Here is a 23,231-nt window from a genome sequence, read left to right on the forward strand (position 1 = left end):
TCAATTTGAAAGCCATGCACTGACATGCACAGCATAACCAATCAATGCATGGTGGTTCCTTCGAAGAGCATTTCCTTCGGTTTACAATTAAACAAATACGTCAAACTCTATGTTTTGTTTAAGATACGGATGAAAATAAAAAATCCGATAATTTTAAGCATTACGATTAGAGTCGATGTGATTTTTTCAGTTTATCGATCAGTGTTACTCATCGATAAATTCCCCATAGGCAAGCCGAGTAAACGGAGCCGATTGATATAAAAAGCTTTGCAGTATCATCGACCCAATAAAATGACCTGCACTAAAGCCCAGCTGCACTCAAACGAGGTTTGAAGCCACATACCTATTTGATTGATGGTCATTTCGTTGTATGCTGCCGTTGATTTTGAACGACTCTTTTAAGCGCTAAGTAGGTACAACTGCAAAGACATTGCAGGAACCGTGAGCTAAGTGGCCCTCGTCTTCTCATAGGGGAACTGTGGGTAAGACGAACAGGGTGGGTAAGACGGACAGGTGGTTGATTCTACCAGTTAAGCATTAAAATTCGTAAATGTTTTGATGGGAATCCAACCAGCTTGCTATCTCATGATGTCTGGACGTTTCAATCATCATTTAAAACTTTCCAATTTTGATAAAGTACAAAAAAACTAAAAATTGGTCATGATTCAACGTTTGGATGTAACTTTTTTTCCGTCGGAATTAAGCTTTTTGAGTGGTTTAATTCCAAAATGTTGCCCATAGCATGAGGTATTTCGATTTAATACCTTTTCAAGTAACGTCTGCATTGAAATAATACGTAATTTCATTTGCGTATGAAAAATTGTGAACGCTTTAAAAATATGTATAATGATGGGGTGAAATGGACAACTGCTAGTGTGGATAAGATGGTCAGTGAACATATTATATTAAAATTGTTGATTTTGCTTCTTAGTGATATCTCAAGCATATAAATGAAAATTTAACCGGAAAACGTGAACTTCAAACAAATCAGCAGCGGCCAGGCATGAAACAGTTTTTGGAATGCTTGTTCATATTACCGCTGCCAAACAACTTTCTATTGGCTGCCTCTAGTGGGAGGGGGTGGACTGCCCCCTTCATTTTTTGCACGCTACACCACCATATTTTACGTATTCAATTTATTAAGGGTCAAAAATAATAATATGCGCTCAGTTGGGGCGATTCACAATACCTGTCCATCTTACCCCCACACATTGTCCGTTTCACCCGCAGCATTAAAAAAGTTCACTTTTTCGGACCATTTTTAAAACTCAAAATACACATTGAAAAACATTTTTTGTTAAATATTTCACTAGCTCCTTTTGAAAACAATATGTTGAACTGAAGTAAACTGTATTTAGGTTTTATAAATCATAAGTTCTCTGTATTATATTAGATGTTCTTCTTAACCTGTTCGTCTTACCCACAGTTCCCCTACATACGTGAAAAGCGAAAATGCCGGTATTACACAAGAAAGTACACGTCTGAAAAGTACAATCGACAGAACTACTAGTACCTAGTAGCTTTACGATATTTGCCACCGTTACTTACTTAGACGTTCAATCTTTCAGTATATGTTTTGGAACAACGAATTCGTGCTTTAACTGTCGTCTTATACTACGAACAATTGAGCATGTCCCAAAAACTTACTAATCACTAGACTAATAAATCATAAATTACGACGGCGTAGAAACTTTCTTCTAAAATAATTATTATCGTGTCAACCGAGATAAATTCTGTGTTAATCAATGGGATTATGAGAATGCCGAAGCTACCATTGCAAATTAATGAGAAACTCGTGCGACGCGAGCGTGGATAAACCAGGTTAAAAAACGGGTTTGATATTAGAAAAACCAAGCTGAGCCCCGCCAGTATGTGAACGAAGCGCATTCAATAAAGTGGTATGATAGTAAACATCAAACAAAAATTTTCCGCATAGACGTAAAATCCCACGGATTACGGGCCGGAACTGTGTGACTGCCCTGCCAGCCAGACGCGGCAACCTGGCAACATAATAAGCCAAACAATTGCATGTGCGAACAAACAAAGCTTGCCAACGTACCTACATTCGGTTCTGCTATCAGTTCACTTCTCGTAGCCGTAGGTGGTATGGGTGCGAAACAACCACCCACTTACGTGTAGAACGTGTAGAGATAAAATATGCCGAGAGAAAACGGATAATATTTTCTTGTCGGTTTACTCAATTCAATTGACTTTTTATTACCGTACCTATTTAAATTATTTTTTTTATAGAAGGAAAAAATGGACGCTGGCATTTCAATTCGGTTTCATTCATCTTATAGGGCAGAAGATCTATTTTCAGCACATTAAGCGGCAGCCTGAATTATATTCACTATAATTATAATTAAATTGCGGGCACAGCAAACGTTAATATTTATCAAAATAATATGAGCGCTCGAGGGCTGAGACTGAAGTATTCTAAGTTTGAATGTCGACCATGCAAGCGTTAAAAGTTTAAATCAAATATTTTATACTTATTTTTGACATTTTCCCGGACAAATTTGACACCCTGAAAGTAAACTGTTAAAGCAAAGAGCGCAACTAACGCTTCCGTTCAACCGATAATGTTGATATACTGTAAGAATTTATTCTAAATTGAAGTCTTGTATGAAAACATGATAGACAGAGTATTCGAGCATGTGATGGGACGCAAAAATTCTCAAGGGCCTTAAAATGCACTAATCTATGCCGAATATATGGATCTCTTTTTAGGAATAAGAACTGAAGAAGACATCAATGTATTCCATAATTAAATGCACTGAAGTTTTTTTACGCGACTATTTTTACGCGGTTTTCGGAATTTACGCGGTTTTTTTACGCGGTTTTCTGAATTTACGCGGATGTGCTCAAAACGTCTATTTTTTCGCGTAGTGTTGAAATCCACAGTTTTTTTTACGCGAAATTTTGGTCTTTTTACGCGGTTTTCGGAATTTACGCGGTTTTTTTTTACGCGGTTTTGATTTACGCGGGACGTATCCTGCGCGTAAAAAGCGACTTGAGTGTACACATATTCTACATATGATTTAAAAAAGTTTATTTTAACTCAGAAATATTTAAATCATACCGATAATTTCAATTACATTAGGAAATTAAACAAAAAAGCTGAAAAAGGTTACGATTTAGGAATTATCTTAGACTGCAAACTAACTACTGACTACTGACTTCACCAATACGCTGTTTCTTCACGCATTGTATTTATTGCTCATTAGTATGATCCATTCTCGAATTTGCGCTAATTTTATGGTCTTCCTATGATGAATTGTGGATTTGCCGAATCGAATCAGGGCAGCATAAGTTTTTTTCAATATGCGCTACGAAATCTTCCATAGACGCACCTGGAAGACTTGCCTTCTTATCAAGACCGCTGTATCAAAACACCAGAAGATCGACGGAATATCAAACAAGCTGTTTTCGGTGAAAAATCTTACGATTCGAGATTGACAGTTCCGTATTGCTTGCTATTGCTGGTCAACTACACATCTACGCACCACAACATATTCTAAGGCCAAGCCGACGATTAGTTTGAGCGGACGACTCCAAGAAGCGTATCAATCGTACGACTTTAATGTGTCCACAACAATCTTCCGTTAACGTATTTGCGCGTAACTTGAAGCTTGTGATAATCGAATCCGGTTCGATTCCGGTTATAACCTCAGATTATAGCTTGGTTCGACTCATGCACCTTCCAGCATTGGACAAAAGGTAGGAGTCAAAACGACTACTTGTTAAGCGTAGTTACCAATATCCCCCTCCTCACCTTTCCGCTCTTCCCCCTCCTTCTCCAAAAATTTTTATTTCTTTCCCCTACCGTCCCTTCATTGATTGTAGAACCATCGTTTCAAATAATTATTATCTATAATATTTCTGAATTAAGTATTGCTCTACACTGTTAAATGATTCTACCTGTAAATTGGTCGGATTTAGTTAAAGCTAGGTTGAAACTACTCAAAATGCCCTTAAAGTGTACAAACTCAGATTTTGAATAGTTTTTCAACCAAAAAATTGGTAGTAGGAACTTACAAGTGCGTTATTTGTCATAGAGAATAATTCAATTATCGGCAGCAAGTAGCCAAAATTGGTTGAAATTTTTACCCAAAGTTTGAGTTTGTACACTTTAAGGGCATTTTGAGTAGTTTCAACCTAGCTTTAACTAAATCTGACCTATTTACAGGTAGACTCATTTAAGAGTGTACCTCTTGTATTGACGGCACTCTCCCGTTGGTCCACTAAGAGCGCACCGGCTGGCAACCCGGAAGCAATACTTAATTCAGCGATACTATAGATAATGATTAGCTCTACAAATATCCCACACATAAATTTTTCAAACTTTACCTAGTGGCAATAGGATTGCTTTGCATTCCCGGATAGAAATGCATAACGAATATTACTTAATATAAAAACATTACGGTTACTATGCATTTTACTGTTTACAACACTTTATGCTGTAACTTCACTGTACTGTTCCTGGAAATTTTGACGTAGGACTACGTCTTTCAGGAAGGTAGCTGGTATAGGGTGTCATTCCAAAAAATCTTTTTCGAAAAGTGGTCAGGTTTTGAACGCTAATAGCCTAGTGGTTTCCCGAACGATTTTCAATATTCTTATACCAATCGATTGGAAAATCTTCTAAGAATTGGCCCAAATGAAGAAAAGTATGGATTTCTGATGTTGAACTATTGGAAAATTGAAAATAATGAACCTATGTTTTACCAATTACCAATTTGGTATCTGTGCTTGGGAAGTAAGCCAAAACAAGTCACCAAGCTCCCTCATTTCAACAAGATTTCTCAACACCGCGATTAAACCTAACCCATTTTGATGTCCTTGCTTGGGAAGTAATCCAGAAAGAGTGACAAAGCCCCCTGTGCCATCAGATTACGAACGCTATTAAACCTAGTCCAATTTGATGTCTGTGTTACGGAAGTGTGCCAGAAAAAATGACAAGTTCGTCGTCCCAACAGATCGCAAATTCTTTACTGCGAGACGATTAAACCTAGACGAATTTGACATCTGTGTTGGAAAAATGTGCTACAGCTGTAGTGTTCGATTATAATACGACTCTGGACATACTCATGCTTTCCGTTTCATTAGAAGTGTAGTGAAAAGATGTGCTGTTGATAAAATAGGATTGAATTGGTAAAATCCCTTCAACGTGGGGAACTATGCGTAATAAAAACAATCTTTAATTTCTGTAAGGTAGCAGAACCCTACTAGCACGGTTGTTACAAAGTAGTTGTGGTAACCGAATTATGACTAATTTCAGTCGTAATCCGGTTGCTTCAACTAAATGGACCTAAAGTGTGCTACTTGGGAAAAGCAATAGTTTATGTTCTTGATTTTGTTAAATTGTTTCCAAATGCACATAGAAATAACTCTGAAATCTTTTGATGACTGAACGTAACGCTACTACTTTGATAAATATTACATACAACGCATGTAGTATGTATATATGTTGCATATAGCATGTATACATGAAGAATCGAATAATTACAAGTATGGATTCATGCTACTACAAAGAGACTTACGTAGTCCTGCGTCACCTATATATGCGGTCGTGTCTTGTACACAACCCCTCTGACTTTTAAGGGTAGAATTTACAATTGACGGAGGGAACGATAGAAGACAGTAATGAAACAAAGAATCGATAGGATCGATCACCCATATATCAGGTTATCTTGACAATAAACTAAAAAATCTAACAGATTGAAACCAGGCGTCAAGGGGAAAGAGCGAAACTTGTTTATGTCGATGTACTGACCTCTAGTACCTACTAGTACTTATGAGCGATGAATGCAGCTTGAAAATCATAATAGTTCGAAGTCTGTCAAATTCCTTGTCATTATATGATATCTTTTCAAAAACTTAAAATACTAATACTCCGACAGCTTACAATTTTATTTGCAGAATTTACCTTAAATTTCCCTTTCCCTTTCCCTTTAAATTTCATTGTAAAATAGTGTAAAACTTACAGTGAATGTACCACAAAGCTCACTGGTTTTGGTTTTTATTTGTATGGGAAAAAGCCGAAAAACTTAGTGTAACAGCACTTAATCATCCCCTTATTCGCTGTAAAATTGGCGGTTTCCATTAAAATTTACTGTGAAAACAGCGATATTTATGGTAACTTCAGCGTAACTTTTTTTTCACTGTTTCAATGTGATTTTTCGAAGTTTTTCGATGTTTTGTAACAGTGAAATTCAATGTTTTTTCACTATACATTTTTATTCGGGTTGTTTTGCAAGACATACAGGCTTTGTGGAATTTAACAACGATGAGTCAAAGAATCATTATATGCAATGCATATATAAATTATAGGAGATCCGCTATTTTCTTTTATCCAGGTATATTGTTCCAACAAAGAATTTTGTGATCGACAGTCTGCGTATTGTCTTCACATGTCGACTATCATCATTACGTTCTTTTCAAAAGTGAAATTCTTCACCACTCCATACGAGTCAGCAATCGCACTCATCAAATTATCACTAATGGTCAAGCTCATTGCCTTCACTCATAGGGTTCGATACGTAGGAAAAGCAAACGAACGGGCCCATTTATTTCCCATTTACGACACCATTGCTGCAGAAAAGATTCAGTGGCAATGTTCAGTGGTCGCAAAATTTCTTTTCCCAGCATTCATCGGTTGGGGCTCTTAACAGTAAAGAAAAGGCTCTTCAACTTTCCACTATCAACGTCCTTTGCCGAATGAAGCGAAATGGACAACCGCAGCCAATCTGCAAAAATGATATTTCCTCTGTATTGGAAACGGCACACAGCCGATGGAAATTGCTCTTTTCGCCAATAATGCCGTTCCGTTCCGAGTGGGTCCGTAATTATGGCGCTTGATTTCGCTTGCAAACTTGCAAGCAATGCAGTTTACACAACCAACCAAATCAGTCTATTCGATTCGCGATTGCATAATTCTAATATGAGTTTGAATGCAACCACCACCAACTTTCAATAAATCATCCATTGATTTACTCATAACTGCTCGCGCTTCTGACGCTGAAGAACGTGCTGTTCAAACAAGATAACACTTGTTGGATGGAAAATGCTATTACGCCGCCCCCTACTTGAGAGGTTGTCTGCAACCCGCCCACTTCACTCTGTAGGACCGCGCCTAGCTGCGCAACAGTTAGCAGGCGGCTGTTCGTATAAGTACCGATAATTGAATTTTGTAAATGATCTTCTCTTTTTTTCAAGTTCTGTGGGAACTTACCGAACCGTTTCGGCCTCCAGCTGGAATCGATGGATATTCTAAACATATAGTCATGAGTGGTTTGTTTGCATTTCATTCCTCTCGCTTATCAAGTAGGTAATGTGGTAATGATTTTACATTTAGTTGCTCAAGTATCAGTAATCAGATTCTTGTGGATGTTAGAATCAGAAGTTATGTTTACAACTTATAATTTGTCTCAGTGACTGAAAGGTGACACGTGCTCAAAAACATGTGTTCGAAAACTTGCCCAACCATTATATTTGTCAAATCGCATTAGCCCCACGTACAGTGTGCCACAGTAAAACAAAAAGACTGCATGTGGTAGCATTCCGTAGGAGCTTTTTTTTGCTGCTCCACGTTACGCATATTACCAAGCAAAAAAACATATCAAGAAATAATCTTGTAACACGTGAGCTCTAACATCAAGTCCATCCACCTGACTGAGTCTAGCTGGGATCACTCACAGAGGCGGCAGTGTATTTTCTTACATATTTAAAACAATGAAGCACGAACGGGACTACCTTCCAACTCCAAGTACTGGGGGGTACCTACGCACCGTGGCAGAAGGTACGGCGAACCGAGCACGAACATTGACCTTCACTGGTCGCGGTACTGGAGCGCGTCCTAGATTGCTATAGTTTTAGCGGCAAACATGGTCGCTAAACTTGATTGAAAGGCCCGGCAACCAGTGCAGTACAATGCAGTGCAAAGGCACTGCAATGCAATGCAGTGCAGTGCAGTGAATCGATCTATGTTCCACATCAGAAGAACATTATTTTTTATTTCTTATTTCTTATTTCAAACAAATCGTATTGTAATCCATCTTAGTAACTGCATGGCCAGTGAGCTGAACGGCTGTTAGGATGATGCAATTTTTTTTTCAAATGGTGCTGAAAACATTAATTTCATATAATTTATATCAAACAGTTATTTGAACCTGAGCAAGATGGATTGAAAGGTTCAAGTTCCTTTCAACTTTTAGCATAATTATGATACAGCAGTGGAGTTATTTTTGAGTTAGTGCTTGTCATCGGTTGGGATGAAGCTCAGAAAATTGATTGTAAATAAGGTTTTTCACTTCAATAAACCGAAGGAATTCTTTGATTGGCTTCTGTATTTTGGGATACGCATCAAATTTTGCTTATCCACTTTCTAGCGAAGAACGATATGATCAACATCAACTACTACTGTATTGCCTTGACGTATCGATTAAGTGGTTCATTGAAGCCTCACGTTGCAAAGAAAAAATCATTGCTTCACCAAGAAGATAATGTACCAATCCACAAACAGATAAACATGAAATCGATGATGAATTTGAATGATTTACAATTCAAATTATTTCTACAAGCCATATATTCACCGGATCCATCTACATCTTATTGAAGCCTCGTCGTGATATTTCTCAGTTGTCCTAATTAACTTACTTACTTTACTTTCTTGACGGCAATCGACGCTTATTGAATCTGGGCCGAATTTAGGAGTTGTCTCCACGCTTATCCACGCTCCAGTCACCCCTGACATCCGCTGTTCTAGCATCCTCGTCAACAGCGCTCATCCAACGGATAAGGGGTCTGGTGTTGAAGTCGTCGGCCTCTGTCGGGATCTCTGCTAAATAATGTTATTGCTGGTCTCTTATCCGGCATCCTTGCTACGTGACCAGTCCACTATAGGCTGCCGTGTTTTATTCGCTTTACAATATCCGCATCTTTGTATACTTGGTAAATTTCGTGGTTCATGCACCTGCGCCTGACTTCTTTGTCGAATATGCCGCCAAGAATTGATCGCAGGATCTTGCGCTCAAAAACACCAAAAGCTCGTCGGTTGCTCTCCACGCTTCGTGGCCTTAGAGTACCACTGCACAGTAGTTCAAAAGAGCGAAAAGTGGAACTTTTTTCCTAGTGTTTTTTACTTTAAAAATTGGTTTTTCATACTTAGCTTTTCTTAGTTGCATTTTACAAGAATACAATGTTCTAGGTAATTATCGAAGCACTCAAAATGCACGTTTTTGCAGAAGACCGCAAATCTCTTGGACCTTTACTTGCTAATTTATCGCATCCATAGCTTCACGAGCCCATGGGGTAAAATGGGGCAAACGTATATGAAATCAGCGCTTCATCTCAAAGCTTAAGTCGAGTACTATAAACTTGTATGGGTTCCGCTTGTCCCCAACCACTCAAATGAGAGTACGGCAAGCATACGTTTTATGTGTTTTGCGTTCGCTATAGGCTCGATACACGTCCATTCTTTTGTGTTAGTTGATAGACACAAGGTTTCTTCAGCAAAGTTATAGAAAATATAAAGGCAAACAACTTTGCTAAAGAAATAACATTTCTATCACTATCGAGTCCAGGGCTATAGAGAATTTTCTTTTAGTTCTTCAGCAAAGTTGCTTGTTTTTACATTATTTACAACACTGCCGAAGAAACTATGTCTATATTTCCTAACACAAAAAAGTAATTTTTTCATTTTCATTATAGTAAGCAAAGACTAACTTTTGACAGTTTTAGGCTAAGGGGGATATTCATACGAACAAAAGTGCTGAAGACCATAAATGATGAAATAAAACCAAAAGAAACTAGGAAAAAAGTTCCGCTTTTCGCCCGTTTGGACCACTGTGCACTGGGAGAAGTAGCTTGTAGGGCGCGAGGTTCGTATGGATTTGCAGGCTACGTAATTCATAGTAGGCCCTTGTCAAAAACTCAACTGGTTTGGATACTGATTCTTTTGATTGTGGTACGTCTGTTCAGCTTGATAAGGTTTATGCGAATAAGGGTGTTGGCTGTTATATACCCGTTATAAAATACGTTCAGTGCCCGAAGGCAAACATGATTTTGAAATGAGTGACAAAGGCCTACAGGATCCTTTCGCTCGATCTATAAAAACTGAGTGATAAGATAGATCTATGATGATGGATGATGCATTGGATGTGATCTCACTTTTGATAATGCTAGGGTGCTTCTATTTATTCCTAACACAGCCGGCCACTGTATCTAATTTAAGCAAAAAACATCGTAATTCTAATTCACTTGTAATTCTTCATAATTACTAATCATTATTACTACAAAAGTTCAATTCAATGGACAAAGTAGTCTAAGTCCCCCTTAACAAAAGAAATCACTATTCAAGGTCTCAAAGATCCAAGGAAGGTTGATCATCGTTACTAACAGGTACGTCTATTTGTGACACACTGCACGTTTGTTCGACCATGTGACCGATCGGTTCGACGCTGGAGTGAACACTTCAAGATCTTTAGGGTCAGTAGACAACCTGGTGAGTGATCTAGAGTTTAGACATCTCTCAATCTGGACTTGTAGTGTCTCGAAATCGTCCTTGCAAAGGAATGTGGTTTGAGGTATGTGTTGAACGACTTCACTTCTTACATGTTTTGAGCAGCAAGGCGGTATAAATTTGTACTGCATTTCTTCCTCCAGGCAGTACGAAACTACGGCATGTTGATGTTGCTGAGATTTGAATTGGTTTAGAAGTTTGGCTAGCGCTCGGGAAGCTCCATCAAAATTCTTCTCATTGTCGCAGGCAAGGATTGCTGGTTTCGATCACCGTATGATAAACCGCTTCAGGGCAGAGATAAATGCATCGGTGGTTAGGTTAGCCATCAATTCAATGTGTCACTTTTGTAGACAGACATACAAAAACTGCTATGTAGCATTTTACCAGAGGTGTTTCGTGGCCGACATGACGGTAGAATAACATACCACAAAAGTCAACGCCGGGTTTTAAAAACGTTCGCTGGGAAGATCACCCATCAACTGCTCCTGGACGGTAGGCTTCCTCTCAGTGATCAAAACTGTTCCCGCAGGCTAGCGAAAAGAAGCTGGGGTTCAGCATGTAGGAGCTTTTGGTGATAGTGGATGACCATCATTTCCGTAAACAGACGGTTGGCAGGAAGGATTATTAGATGGTTTCAGCTTTCTGGAATAGGTACGTTATGCAGGTGGCCATCTACCCTAAGAATTCGATCTTCCAGAAAAGGTGTCAGATTTTTGTAATTTGGAGTTGCGGGTAACTTCTCCATGAGTGGTTATCGCTTTTTTTTTTGTATCAGCCAAAGACTCGTTTTGGGCGATACTAACGAGTACTTTCCGGGCTTCCGTTAGTTGACAGGTACGGAGAAATCTAGTCTGTCGGATACTCGTTGTTTGCAGTTCTGAGCAAATCTCTAGATATATACCACTAGTGAGCCCAATTTAGCGTACGATGATTGTAGACTGAAGAAGGGATTTGGAGTTCTGAGTTGCATGGGTAGTGCTACTGTATGTTCTTTGAGTTCGTCAACAGGCAATTCTTCAGATGAGATGCGATCCAGCGGGGGCCTAAATCGGTTAGGCCATTCCACCATATCGTACAGGTTGTGAGTTCTGCCGGTAACATTCCGCGGGATATTATATCCTCCGGGTTCTCCGAACCTGGAACATGAAGCCCACATTCCATCAGTAGTTAGGTGTAGTGTTTCTGAAACTCCGTTGGCTAGTGGTCTTCCAGCGGGACGGAGCGGCAGCACTATCATAGAATCGGTCCAGCAAAAGCGCTTCATAGAGATGGTAATAACTCTAGTGGAGCTAGACAGATTTTCTTCTGCCGTCGAGTGTTTTCCAATGGTGCTAGCAAAGACTTCGAAGTTAGTAGTTGAACCGAAATTTCCCCGTTAGGGGATACCGCTCGTAAATATACACAGGCCCCGTTGACTCGTTCTGACGCATAGTAGAATTCAAGTGCTTCTATATGGGTTCTATATGGGCGTTAACAACTAGAATTACCCATCATACGACAGAGATCTTTTCGATTACGGTATGATCAGATCGAAACTGCAGCCAAGGCTTCTTCCAAGGCACGATTGCTTCGCCACAAATCCTGAACGAACAGTTTGGCAATTACTACATATAACCGGTCCAAGTAATCCTGGCGGGTCACACAAGCTAGCAGTATCGGAGGCGAAAACCCTTTTATTGAGGGGGAGATTGTCTTTCCAATTGGGAACATGGAAAGCAAAGACATCGGCTGCCGGCTGCCACTTCAATCCTAAAGTTTTGATCGAAGCTCCAAGGTCCAGCCCTAGCACATTGCGTTCATCTCCTAGTGCTTCGGGAATGTGGAAAAGAATCTCGAGAGAATCGAATGACCTTTTTCTCAGCTGAAATCTCGCTGAACCTGGAGGAGTTGATGGCACAATAGTTTTCTGGATTCGACATCGTTGCATCCCGTAAGCAAATCATCCATATAGAAGTCTTTGTCGACTACTTCTGCCGCATAAGGGTGTAACTGTTGACCTATCTTGGAGAGTTCTTGCAAGCAGCGAGTGGCCTGGTAGGGTGCTGCAGAGGTACCGTAAGTCACCGTTGTTAGCTCGAAGATTTGAATCGCCTCAGTAAGATCATCTCGCCAAAGAATCCGCATTGATAGGAACGATGCATCAAAATTTGCCGATACGTTTTTTTTTCTTTATCGGCAATAAAAACGTATCGATGAATTCGGAAACGTTGGATTAGGGTGACCAAGTCATATTGTACAACTGGCCCGACCATCAGCGTATTGTTAAGCGAAATACCAGTCTCAGTGACGCAAGATGCGTCGAAGCCGACGCTACGTCGTCAAGCTAAATATCAGGCCGTTCAACACAGTGTTGTGGAATGTAGTAGGGTAGGGAATGTACAGGGTTGGCTGCAAAAGGAGTATGCGGATTTAAGTTTGTGGTTAGCTTGTAAATGGCGCTCCAACTACAGAAAACGGTGCTTGGCAATTTCGTATGAGTCTCCTAAAAAAGACTAGTTGGAGATAGAGAGAACAGAGACTGCTAGATAGAGTCATTGGCAGAGATGCCAATGTTCCTGATTGTTCAGGATTATCCAGATTTTTGGTGCATTTCCTGATTCCGGAAAAGTCGCTCTTTTATCCTGATTTTGCAAAAAAAATCGATTTTTCCTGATGTTTATACATTTGAACTAAAAACCTGCAGAAACTCAACCCTCATTTCTCTACTCTCCACTGTTATACTCTAGTGGAGTCTATGGCTATTTTTCTATAACTCTTCACTTTGAGGTCACTGTCGTTTAGCTGCCGAAATTGAACCTTGCGAAGATGAAACCAGAAACGTCAATGCCGTCAATGCCAAAACGTCAACGTCAACTTTAACTCGGTATATCTCGGGACTCTGGCAATAAAGAAAATCACTGTTTTCAGCCAGGCTGATCTGCGAACCAAGATCTTTCAATCGGTAGACAAAGTTTCATAAGTTTTTCGCCAAGTGGCGTTAGTATTCGAGTGAATTTCGTACTTCATTTTATTTTCTTTATTTAACGTCAACGAGCAGTCTTCTTGAAGTGTATGGGAAAAGCCGATTTGAGTTGACAACGTTCTGTTTTACCTTGCCTATGAATCAAAGTTGCCGCGAGTAACGAAAGGATTAGGACGTCCATTTTCATTCCAAATTCCGTGTAATTACGATTGTGGTAGATAAGAATTTTTAGTATGAAAATGTATGCATATTACTTTCCTAAAACAATTGATACAAAAGTCCTGAATTATCCTGATTTTTATTTCCTCTGCATCCTGAGTTCTGAGAAAAATTTCTGGCATCTCTACCTGCGACCAAACTATCATTTATAGAAAGGTGCGTATAACTTGCAATGCAAATTGAAAACGACGCTCAAATTAAAAGTTAAATTTTGGAGTTTTGAACGCCAATTATAATTGAACTATAATTTTAATGTATGCATTGGAGTTGTATCTTCCATTTCTAGAAAGGTTCGGCAGGAGAACATTAGGTTGAAGAGAGTTATGTGCATCGTTCCCACTTACTCCGTATTCCCACTTGCCCCGGGGTACCTTACTCCATCTATCTGTATTTATGTTCATCTTCTGGATCATTTGTAGGTTTCGATCAAAATCATCGATGAACCGAAATAGAAAATCATAATTTTCTCGCTTCCGGGGTTTCACCGAGAAAGCGTCTAAGTGGATTTTGACAACCAATTTCTAGTTATCTTCTTTGGTCCAAGATGTAACAAGACAAGAAAATATATCGAAGTCTGATAGGTTAGGGTTGGAATCAATAAGACTTTTAAACGTATTCGGAAAGACAGCCACTTGGTGACTGACCCATCAAAGGAAGGAAGCTTTACTTCCGGGAGCCTTATCCTAACCATCGACTGAGCTAGAGTAGATATCGTACTAGCACGAATCTCGGCGGTAGTGGCGAGTACGGTCACCTTGCGTTCAGCATTAATCAATAACCCTTTCGCCCTCACATAATCCTTCTCGAACTGCTCGCGTGATTTACGACTGGCTTCGTCTTGAGCATCCGCATCTTTGGAATAGGGATCGTGCTGTAAATCTATCTGCAGACGGATTTTAGGAAATAAAAGTTCTTCTAAACAATCCTTCCACCCTGAGAATTGCCCTTGATCACGATTCTCACCCTACCAGCATAGTCGTTGCAAACTAGTTGTGGCAACCGGATTATGACTAATTTTAGTCGTAAATAAGTTTCGGCAACCGTAAGTGCGTAAAATGTGCTACTTAGGCCTTGAGCCCTCCACAATTTACGTTGTTTAGCGTATCGAAACAGAAACGTTCTTGTTCGCACAATGGTCTTAAATCATCCAGCAAGGCGAAGAATTTTTATTTTTACCGATAGCTCACTGCTCTATATCACAACCGCTACCTTGTGTTAGTCCAGCTAGCCTCAATTCAACACAAAATTTTATCCATTCGATACAGTAAAATACAAGTTAATGGCGTTGAAGTGTAGCACAAACATTAGAGGGCCCAGGTGGTCTTCTTGTGTGGGGATTCCGTAGCCGCCAGGTCTGCTTTGACGTGGGTTCGACTCTTAGTAGTAGAATCAAGGCTATTCAATGTCAAAGAACTTTTTTCTTTTTCATGTGTGGACTCATCGCTGCGACCTGTACAATTGTGATCGGCCGGGTGTTTGGTATAATCTGTAATGCATTTCCTTTTGCTCCAATCCTCGTTCTTATTTCTAATGCTGTCTCTAATTATAGTCATCTCTAGCATTCAGTACGAACGCAGGGTAATCAGTGTCTTGAGAATAATAAACCCTTGCTTGATTAAACGCTCAATATTATACAATCTATGAAATATTTTGTATTTACAGCCACATTTTTGGAACTCTATAATGGTTTGCTTATATTAGGCCGTAGGAATAAAAGAGTTAGAGCAAACGCTCCCATAAGATTTGCACGGGAAAAGCAAAGCAAACTGTCTATTATGTCGAATGTAGATTGAAGAAAACAATGAGTTTTTTGTATTCCACACTTCATTTTCTTTGCACTATGCTTAAATATTGGTACATGTAACTATATGGCTTTCCACTCTTTTTTCTCTCAAGCAAACCAGTTTGCAATACCAATTTCAATTCACCGTATTCATTTGTACCGAGTTAGATTTTATTTTTCGATATTACCCTTTTTATGGGCCACAGTTATGGCATGTCCAACCACAATCATAGTCGGAAAAGGTTTCGCATTCAACACTTATGCTGTGCCACGAAAGTAAATCAAATTCAATTTTAAACTTCACTTATTTTACAATCATAAAAAGATACCGCAAAGGTAAACAAACCATTAAAACCCAGCAAGTGTCGGCAAAAGAGTCTGGAAAAGAGTCTGAAAAAGTTTTTCGAAATAAAATCACCGACTTGAACCAATCTAACAAGCATGCAAAAACCGTAGGCCACGTCTTTTGCGCTCCTTTGCCTTGTGCAGGGCTCGTTTAGTCGACGCCATTTGTTTGTGTGGTGTGACTTAAATCTAATTAGCATTTGCCGGTGTACATAACTGGCTAGTACCCACCTTGGGCAATATGGGCCCGATGAAACGTCGTCGTCGTTGAGGCAAACGGAAAAGATTCACCACACATAAAGCACGCCGCTGCTGCGGTCTACAGTACAGGCTGCAGGCCATCTTGAAATTCACGCCATGTGTGCTCGCCGTTGCGTTGTCGTGATTGACGTGATGATGGCCTTAGGTACAAAGAGAAAAGGTATGCGAAATCCTTTCCATTGCGAGGCAAACTAATCGTAAATCTTTCTGGACAATGCTATGCAATCGGACTGGGCGAAACAATGGCCACCACCAAGGATTAGCTTAGCTGCCAGCTGAAGCGTATCCGGAGCTTATTAGCTATGATAGAGTTGGTTGGTCGACATTTGGCGATGGTTATCTGAACACGTTGTCCGAGCCGAGCTAAACTGGTTTGCACGGAACAGCGATTTTTCGGTACTAACGGTTCTTGCCACACGGCGTAAAATTTAGTGTGATGTTCTCGTTCTCGCTGGGTTGCTTATAAAATACGATTCGTCGTGATTCTCATTAGCATTCCGGTCGTTCGATACCCGGATAGGTAAAACGCCGAACATGGAAACAGTAGCACACCAATTTACCAATCGAGGTACGAGTAATTGCGCAGTTACTCCTTAGAAGCAAAAAAAAAGAAACAATGACAGAATTTATGTTATTAGTATTCATTCAGCAAAACAAGAATGCAAAAAACACACATCTATAAATGGAGAGAATGCATCTGTGGTTCGACCTCAGACTCGAACAGGTGCTAGAAGCTATATAGATCGTAAATCGCTTTGATGGATATTAGTTGCAACCTGACTAGAGGTACCTTCTCGAAGTTGTGCATTCCCTGGCTTAGGAAAGTCTATCGATCAATCTATCATGTCATCCGAATGGTTCAGCTCAAAGTAATACACAGGTGTTGCACTGTCTAGTCTAACTGATGATCTATAGTTGCAGTGAAATTGTAGTGCATTCAGGAATAACTAACTGATAAGCAGTGGCATGGCGAGTTCGGGGCACACTGGGACACGTGCCACATCTTCTCTTTAAAATTTAATATGAAACAAAGTAATTTCTGTAGCCCAGTTTTTAGTTCAATCTGCCACTATTTTTTATTTGCCAAATCTTATTTCACTTCCAACTTTAAGTTCAATTTCGGATGTAATAATTTCATTACATTACCAGCGCTTATTTCAAGTCCAATTTCAATTTTTGATTTTAGGTCCAACTTTAGGTATAATTTCAAGACCGATTTCATGTCCTAATTTAAGTTCTTCCAAGTCCAACTTCAAGTCCGATTTCAAATCCAGTTTCAAGTCCAATTTAACTTTCAAGTTTAATTTTAAGTGCAATAATGGTATAAAACAGTCTCTCAGTTGGCTACGAAGTATGATGCTGGTCTAATAAGCCAGACGTCGTATGTTCGAATCTCGGCTGGGAGAGTCTGTTGAAATCAATAGGAACGTAGCAACTGGCACCGCAATTGTCCTGTATTCTGACAGCTGACTGCGAAGTCTATCGTATAAAAACAGAAGGTCAAGTTTCGATAACGGAATTTAGCATCTAGACTTTGCTTTGCATTTTTCGTATAAAGCATCAAATATGTTTTATCACATGGGACTTTTTTGAATTGAACTTGTCTCTTACCCTGTCGCGGTCCAACGTAAACTTTTTAGTAAAGTGAAGGAGTTTCTGGTGCAATGAATGATAAACTGGATGAAACTAGGAAATTTCGATATGTAAGTTAAAAATATCTTGGGTCGTTGAGTTTAAAATATCCTGCCATTGAGGTGCCCCACACTCTTTTGATTGGTGCCCAAAATTTTTTTTGCAATTAAACTTCTGCGGCAGAAGAATGCTTATATTAGATAGTCTCCTATCCAATTTTGTCCCACCGTTTTTAACCGTTCCATTCACGTACACATACTCTTCCCCGCCGACGGTAATTATTTTTGTATAATTACACTTTGCGGGTGCGGGTGAGGCAGTAGTTTAATTGCAAAAAACTTTTGGATACCAACCAAACGAATGTGGGTTGGGGTCCCACCAGCCATTGAACGACTCAATATGTTTTTGGCCTACATATTGAAAATTCCCCAGTTTCGTCTAGTTTATCATTCCTCGCACCAAAAATTCCTTCACTTTACAAAAAAGTGTTATTTCTAATCTTTTAATGATAAAGTTTTCATGCTACTGCTCCTGGAGAAAAATAAATTACAAGAGCACGGAGGAAATCGGAACAAAAACTAGACAAACGGGATAGAGAAGCAGAAAAACACGAAAGAGAAAAAGAAGAAAAACTTACAAACCAGAAAAAAACAAAGAAAAGCCGAGAATAAAAAATAGAACGTAAAAAGAGAAAAAACTCGAAAAAAACGGAAGAACACAGGAAAACCGAGGCAAACAAGAGGAGACTGGACAGAAAAAAAGGTAGCAATGATTAAGAGAACGACAAATAGAGGACAAACTGGAGAGAAAAGAAGAATAGGCTAAATAAAAGGGGAGAAAAAACGTATATAAAAAAAGAAAAAGAAAAGCATAAAATACGGGAGTAACCTCGAGAATAAAAAAAGAAAAAATAAAAAAAAAACAAAAGGCAAACGGGATAAAACAGAAAATAGAAACGGAAAGTGACAGAAAAAGAGGAAAATCAGGGCATTTTAAGAATAAAAATGGAACAGAGAAAAAGAAAAAACAGAATAGGAGTTAAAGGAACAGAAAATAAAAAATGAGACTTGAAAAGAGGTAAGGAACCTGAAAATGAGGAACGACAAACAAAAAATAAATAAAACGGATTCAAAGATTTTCTCTTTGAAAAGAGAAAATCAAGACTGAAAAGGGTGAAAAACGGAACAGGAAAAGAAGAGAAAGAAGAAACGCAAGCAGGAAAAAGAAAAAAACGAGAGAGAGAAATAGGGGGAAAACGAGACAAGTAGAGGAATAACAGGACAGAAAAAGGAAAAAAACGTGACAGGAAAGGTAAAACGGTATAAATTAGGAAAATGAATCAAGAAATGGAAAACAATAAAAAACGAGAAAAACAAATAGGAAATAGAAGAATAGCGAGAGAAAGAGAGAGAGAGAATATAGATAGAGGAAATTAAGAAAAAGGGGGAAAACAGGTCAAACAGGATACAAAAGAAGAAAGATGGGACAAAATGGCAATAGGAAATGGGAATGGCATAGAAAAACGGGACAGATAACGAAGAAAAAAAACGGACCAAGGAAAAGAGTAAAACGGGAGAGAAAAGGTCAAGAAATAGTACGTAAAAACAAAAAACCGGACAGCAAAGCGAAAAAGTCAGCCAAAAACAAAATAAACGGTACAGTAAGGAAGGAAAAACCTGACACCTAAAAGTGGAAAATCGGAATAAACGAAGACGAAAACGAGAAAGAAAGAAAAATAAAAAGAGTTAGAAAGACACGCAAACTGAAAAAATTAAACACAGAAGATGAAAAGCAGGAAGGAAAATAAGTAAAAAAATAAGAAGAAAAACAAAACTGAAAATATTGAACTGAAGGACTAAAAAAATGGGACAGTAAATGAAGAAAAACGGACCAATAACACAGAAAATACAGAGGGAAAAAAGAATAATGAGCAAAAAGAGCAAAAACAAGACGAAGAAGAAGAAGAAATGTGAGATCAATAACCCATGAAAACGGAACAGAAAACAGATGAAGAGGTAATAGTAGAATCACGAGAAAGAGAAAAAAGAAAACTGATATAAAAAATTAGGAAAGCGGGAAAAAAGAGGTCAAACCGGATCCAATAAAAGAAAGATGGGATAAAATGGCACAGTGAATAGCATGGGAAAATTGTACAGAAAAAAAGAAAAAAAGGCTCAAAGGAATTTACTCTTTCCCTACGGCAGAGGAAAAGTAAAAAAAACGGAAAATAAAAAAGGAAAACCGGAGAGCAAAACGAGAAAGAGAGTCTAAAACAAAGGTGACAGTAAAGAAGAAAAAACGAGGCATCTGAAAGAGGCAAAACAGAACTGACGAATACGAAAACTGAGAATGAAATATGATTAAAAGATCTAGAATAAGACGAAAACTGAAAACTGAATAAGGAAATGAAGATAGCAGTCGGAAAACTTGAAAGAAAACAAGTGAAAAATAAGAAGAAAAACAAGAATGAAAATACTGAACTGAAGGACTGAAAAATAGGACAGTAAATGAAGAAAAATGGACCAATGACATAAAAAACACGGGATGGAAAAAATAAAAATAAGAAAATAGAGGAAAAACTAGAGGAAGAAGAAGAAAAGTGAGAACAATAACTATGAAAACGGTATATAAGAAAATAAAAAACAACAAAAAGTGGAAAAACGGGACTGAAAAAGAGGAAAAAGGAACAGAAAGGAGGTAAAACATATGATAGGGACAAAAAATATCAATCATAATTTCAAATAAAACTTCGTCCAAATTCAAATCTAAATTCAAATATAATTTGATACTCATTTTAAGGGAAAACCGAAAATGGCTCAAAGATGGCTGGCTACCATTCGATGCATGTATTGTTTTGTGCCTTGAAAATGCATCTGTATTGGCAAAGCACGCTTTTACCACGTAATCAGTGCTTCCACTGCTGTTGTGATTTCCTAAAACTTGTTATTCCATTTATTGATCCGCTATTTATCAACATACGCTTAGCAAAACATAATTGCTAATGGAAAATAAACTGATCATACATTTAGATCATTACGTGTTCATAAAACGTATAATCTGGGATTAGTTAATAGATATTTGGTTGCGCACCATGGTGGGTCTAGATTCACCATGGTTGCGCACATATTTCGTTGCACTAGCGATTTCCGAACAGCACCACGGTCTTAAAGTGTCGTCACATCAATGAGCTTTTAAAAAGTTTTCAGCTTTGCCGCATCGATATGCTTAGAGTGAAGTAAACAAACGAAAAGTTGACCAGGACTGGCCTTCAAAGCAAACGAATTGATTAACCATCCAATTGATCCTAGGCATTATTCAGTTGCTGCTACAAATTTTAAATGAATCGGAATGTCTTGATAAAGAAAACAAACCATATTTTGGGATGTTCGTAGTCGGTGCGGTTGGCTGCGGATCAGCTGTGTTTATGTTTGCAAGCTCTGCTATTTGACATATACTACCAATACTAATGCAACATTCAAATGAACGTTTAGGTTTTAAACGAACACATGAGATGTACAATACAGTTTTTGTCACTCTAACAGAATAACGTTAGCCAATTTCGGTTTCTCCTTAAGCCCAGTTTAAACTCTGTTTTCGGGTTCAATTTTCAGTACTTCCAATACAATTTGAATTCCAATTTCAAGTTTATGTTCAATTGTAATTCCAAGTAAAATCTCAAGTCCAATTTAAATTAAATTTACGTTTAATTTCAATTCCAATGTCATGTTCAAATTCAACTTGAATTTAAAATTCAATTTCAAGTCCAATTCCAAAGCTAATTCAATTCCAATGTAGTAGAAACTGAAAATTATCTTTTAAGCCCGATTTCATGTCTTTTTAAGTAAAACTCCAGTCCAAAGTAGTGCAAATTTAAATCCAATTTCAAGTCCAATTTATGTCCAATTTCAAGTTCAATTTGAAATAAAGCTTAAAGCCCAAATTAGTCCAAATTGAAGTCTGTTTTAATGTCCTATGTCAAGTCTGATTGCAAGTCCAATTTCCACTCTAATTTGAAGCCAAGTTCTAGTTCAAATTTATAGTCCTATTTAAACTTTGTTATTAAATCCAATTGCACGCGAAAGACCAGATTTTTCAACGTAATCGGTCGGTATTCTTGTAATTGCTAATAAGAGACTCGCCATTCCACGATTACTCGATTTATCAGTCCAAAACATTCTTCTTCCTGAAGGTCACGTGCCCCACATATTTACTCTTAACCTTTTCCTAAAATTTCTACAATAATTATGTATCAATCATAGTTGTTCAGACTGGAATCGTACTGATTGGTCGTTAAATTGATGTTCTGTGAATAGTAAGTAATCTGAAATTTCGTTGACACTCTGTTTTTTTGCTTTCGTTTGTGCTCATTTGTGTTCATTTGTCTTTGTTGTGATTTTTCAGGAAACGAAATTAGTTTCCTATAAAATATGTCCCATTTTCTTCAATTGTATAATCAGCTCGTCGTTTTCGTACAACATAGGGTAATTTGGTAGTTATTCTATAATTGACTAATGTTCCGTTCGCGTGTCCGTAAAACTGAATAGCTCAATTTCGAATAATTCTGCACTTATTCTACTTCACGGCAATGAAAGAAAATGGTTGTATTCGGCAAGTGTTCAAAGCGCTCAAAACTCGGTTGTAATTTGCAAAGTGGCCGGTGTATCTATAATTATCATCTGGTTTAAACAAGCAGTGATCACAGAAGCGTACACACTGTATGCTATTATATAAAACAACAGCCAAACACGCGGCATCGTAAAGCGCCGAGACGTGATACTCCTTTGGAAACAAAATTCTCCGGTCGGATTTGTTTTCCCACATGACAATAACGTTTGCCCGTACGAAATTAATTCACCCATCACTGGGCGCAACTTGCATCAAAATACCGGTGGACAGCTCCGCTCTAATGGACCTTTCCAACGTGACGACAAACGCATCGAATGATGCCGCCTCCGTGTCCGCTGTCGGTGACTCAAATGCCGGAATGGCGGCCGCGACGGGCGGAAGGTGGAGCAAACTGTATCAAAATAATTGCGAACGCGTCACCGACCGACCGACCGGCCGACCGTGCGCAGCAGCATGGAAGAAACACGCGACCGCATCTTGTGAATGGAAAGTGAAAACTCCCTCCCCCCCTCGGTGGGGTGGGGTGCGGTAAAGTTACGACATCAACGGTGGCAATGCACCATGTAAAGAGCGTCCGATATGTGGCAGTTTTTGGGCTGAACTTATAGAAAACTAAATAGAAAAGCTATTGTTTCAGTAACTAGTTTCAGCAAAAAAATGTGTGTTACGCCCTTAAAACAGCAAAAAATTCTGCCATCGAAACTAATTCACCGTACACTGCCACCGCCGGTGGGTCGGTAGCTACCTTTCCCCCCGCACTAGACCACGCCAGTTGAAAAGAAAATTTTCTCGTGAGAGACAATTAGCCAAAATGCTTTGCGGACCGGACCGGCCAACCGGATGATGATGATGATGATGATGATGATGATGATGATGATGAC

General features: G+C 38.8%; 1 protein-coding gene across 1 annotated transcript in view; it reads left to right on the forward strand.

Moving 5' to 3' along the window:
* The window catches only part of LOC128741102 (protein crumbs), a 126,096-nt gene that overhangs the window by 36,911 nt on the left and 65,954 nt on the right, over window positions 1–23,231 (forward strand). The window lies entirely within an intron of this gene.

This window comes from Sabethes cyaneus, chromosome 3 (assembly GCF_943734655.1).
Source record: "Sabethes cyaneus chromosome 3, idSabCyanKW18_F2, whole genome shotgun sequence".
In the NCBI taxonomy this organism is placed as follows: domain Eukaryota; kingdom Metazoa; phylum Arthropoda; class Insecta; order Diptera; family Culicidae; genus Sabethes; species Sabethes cyaneus.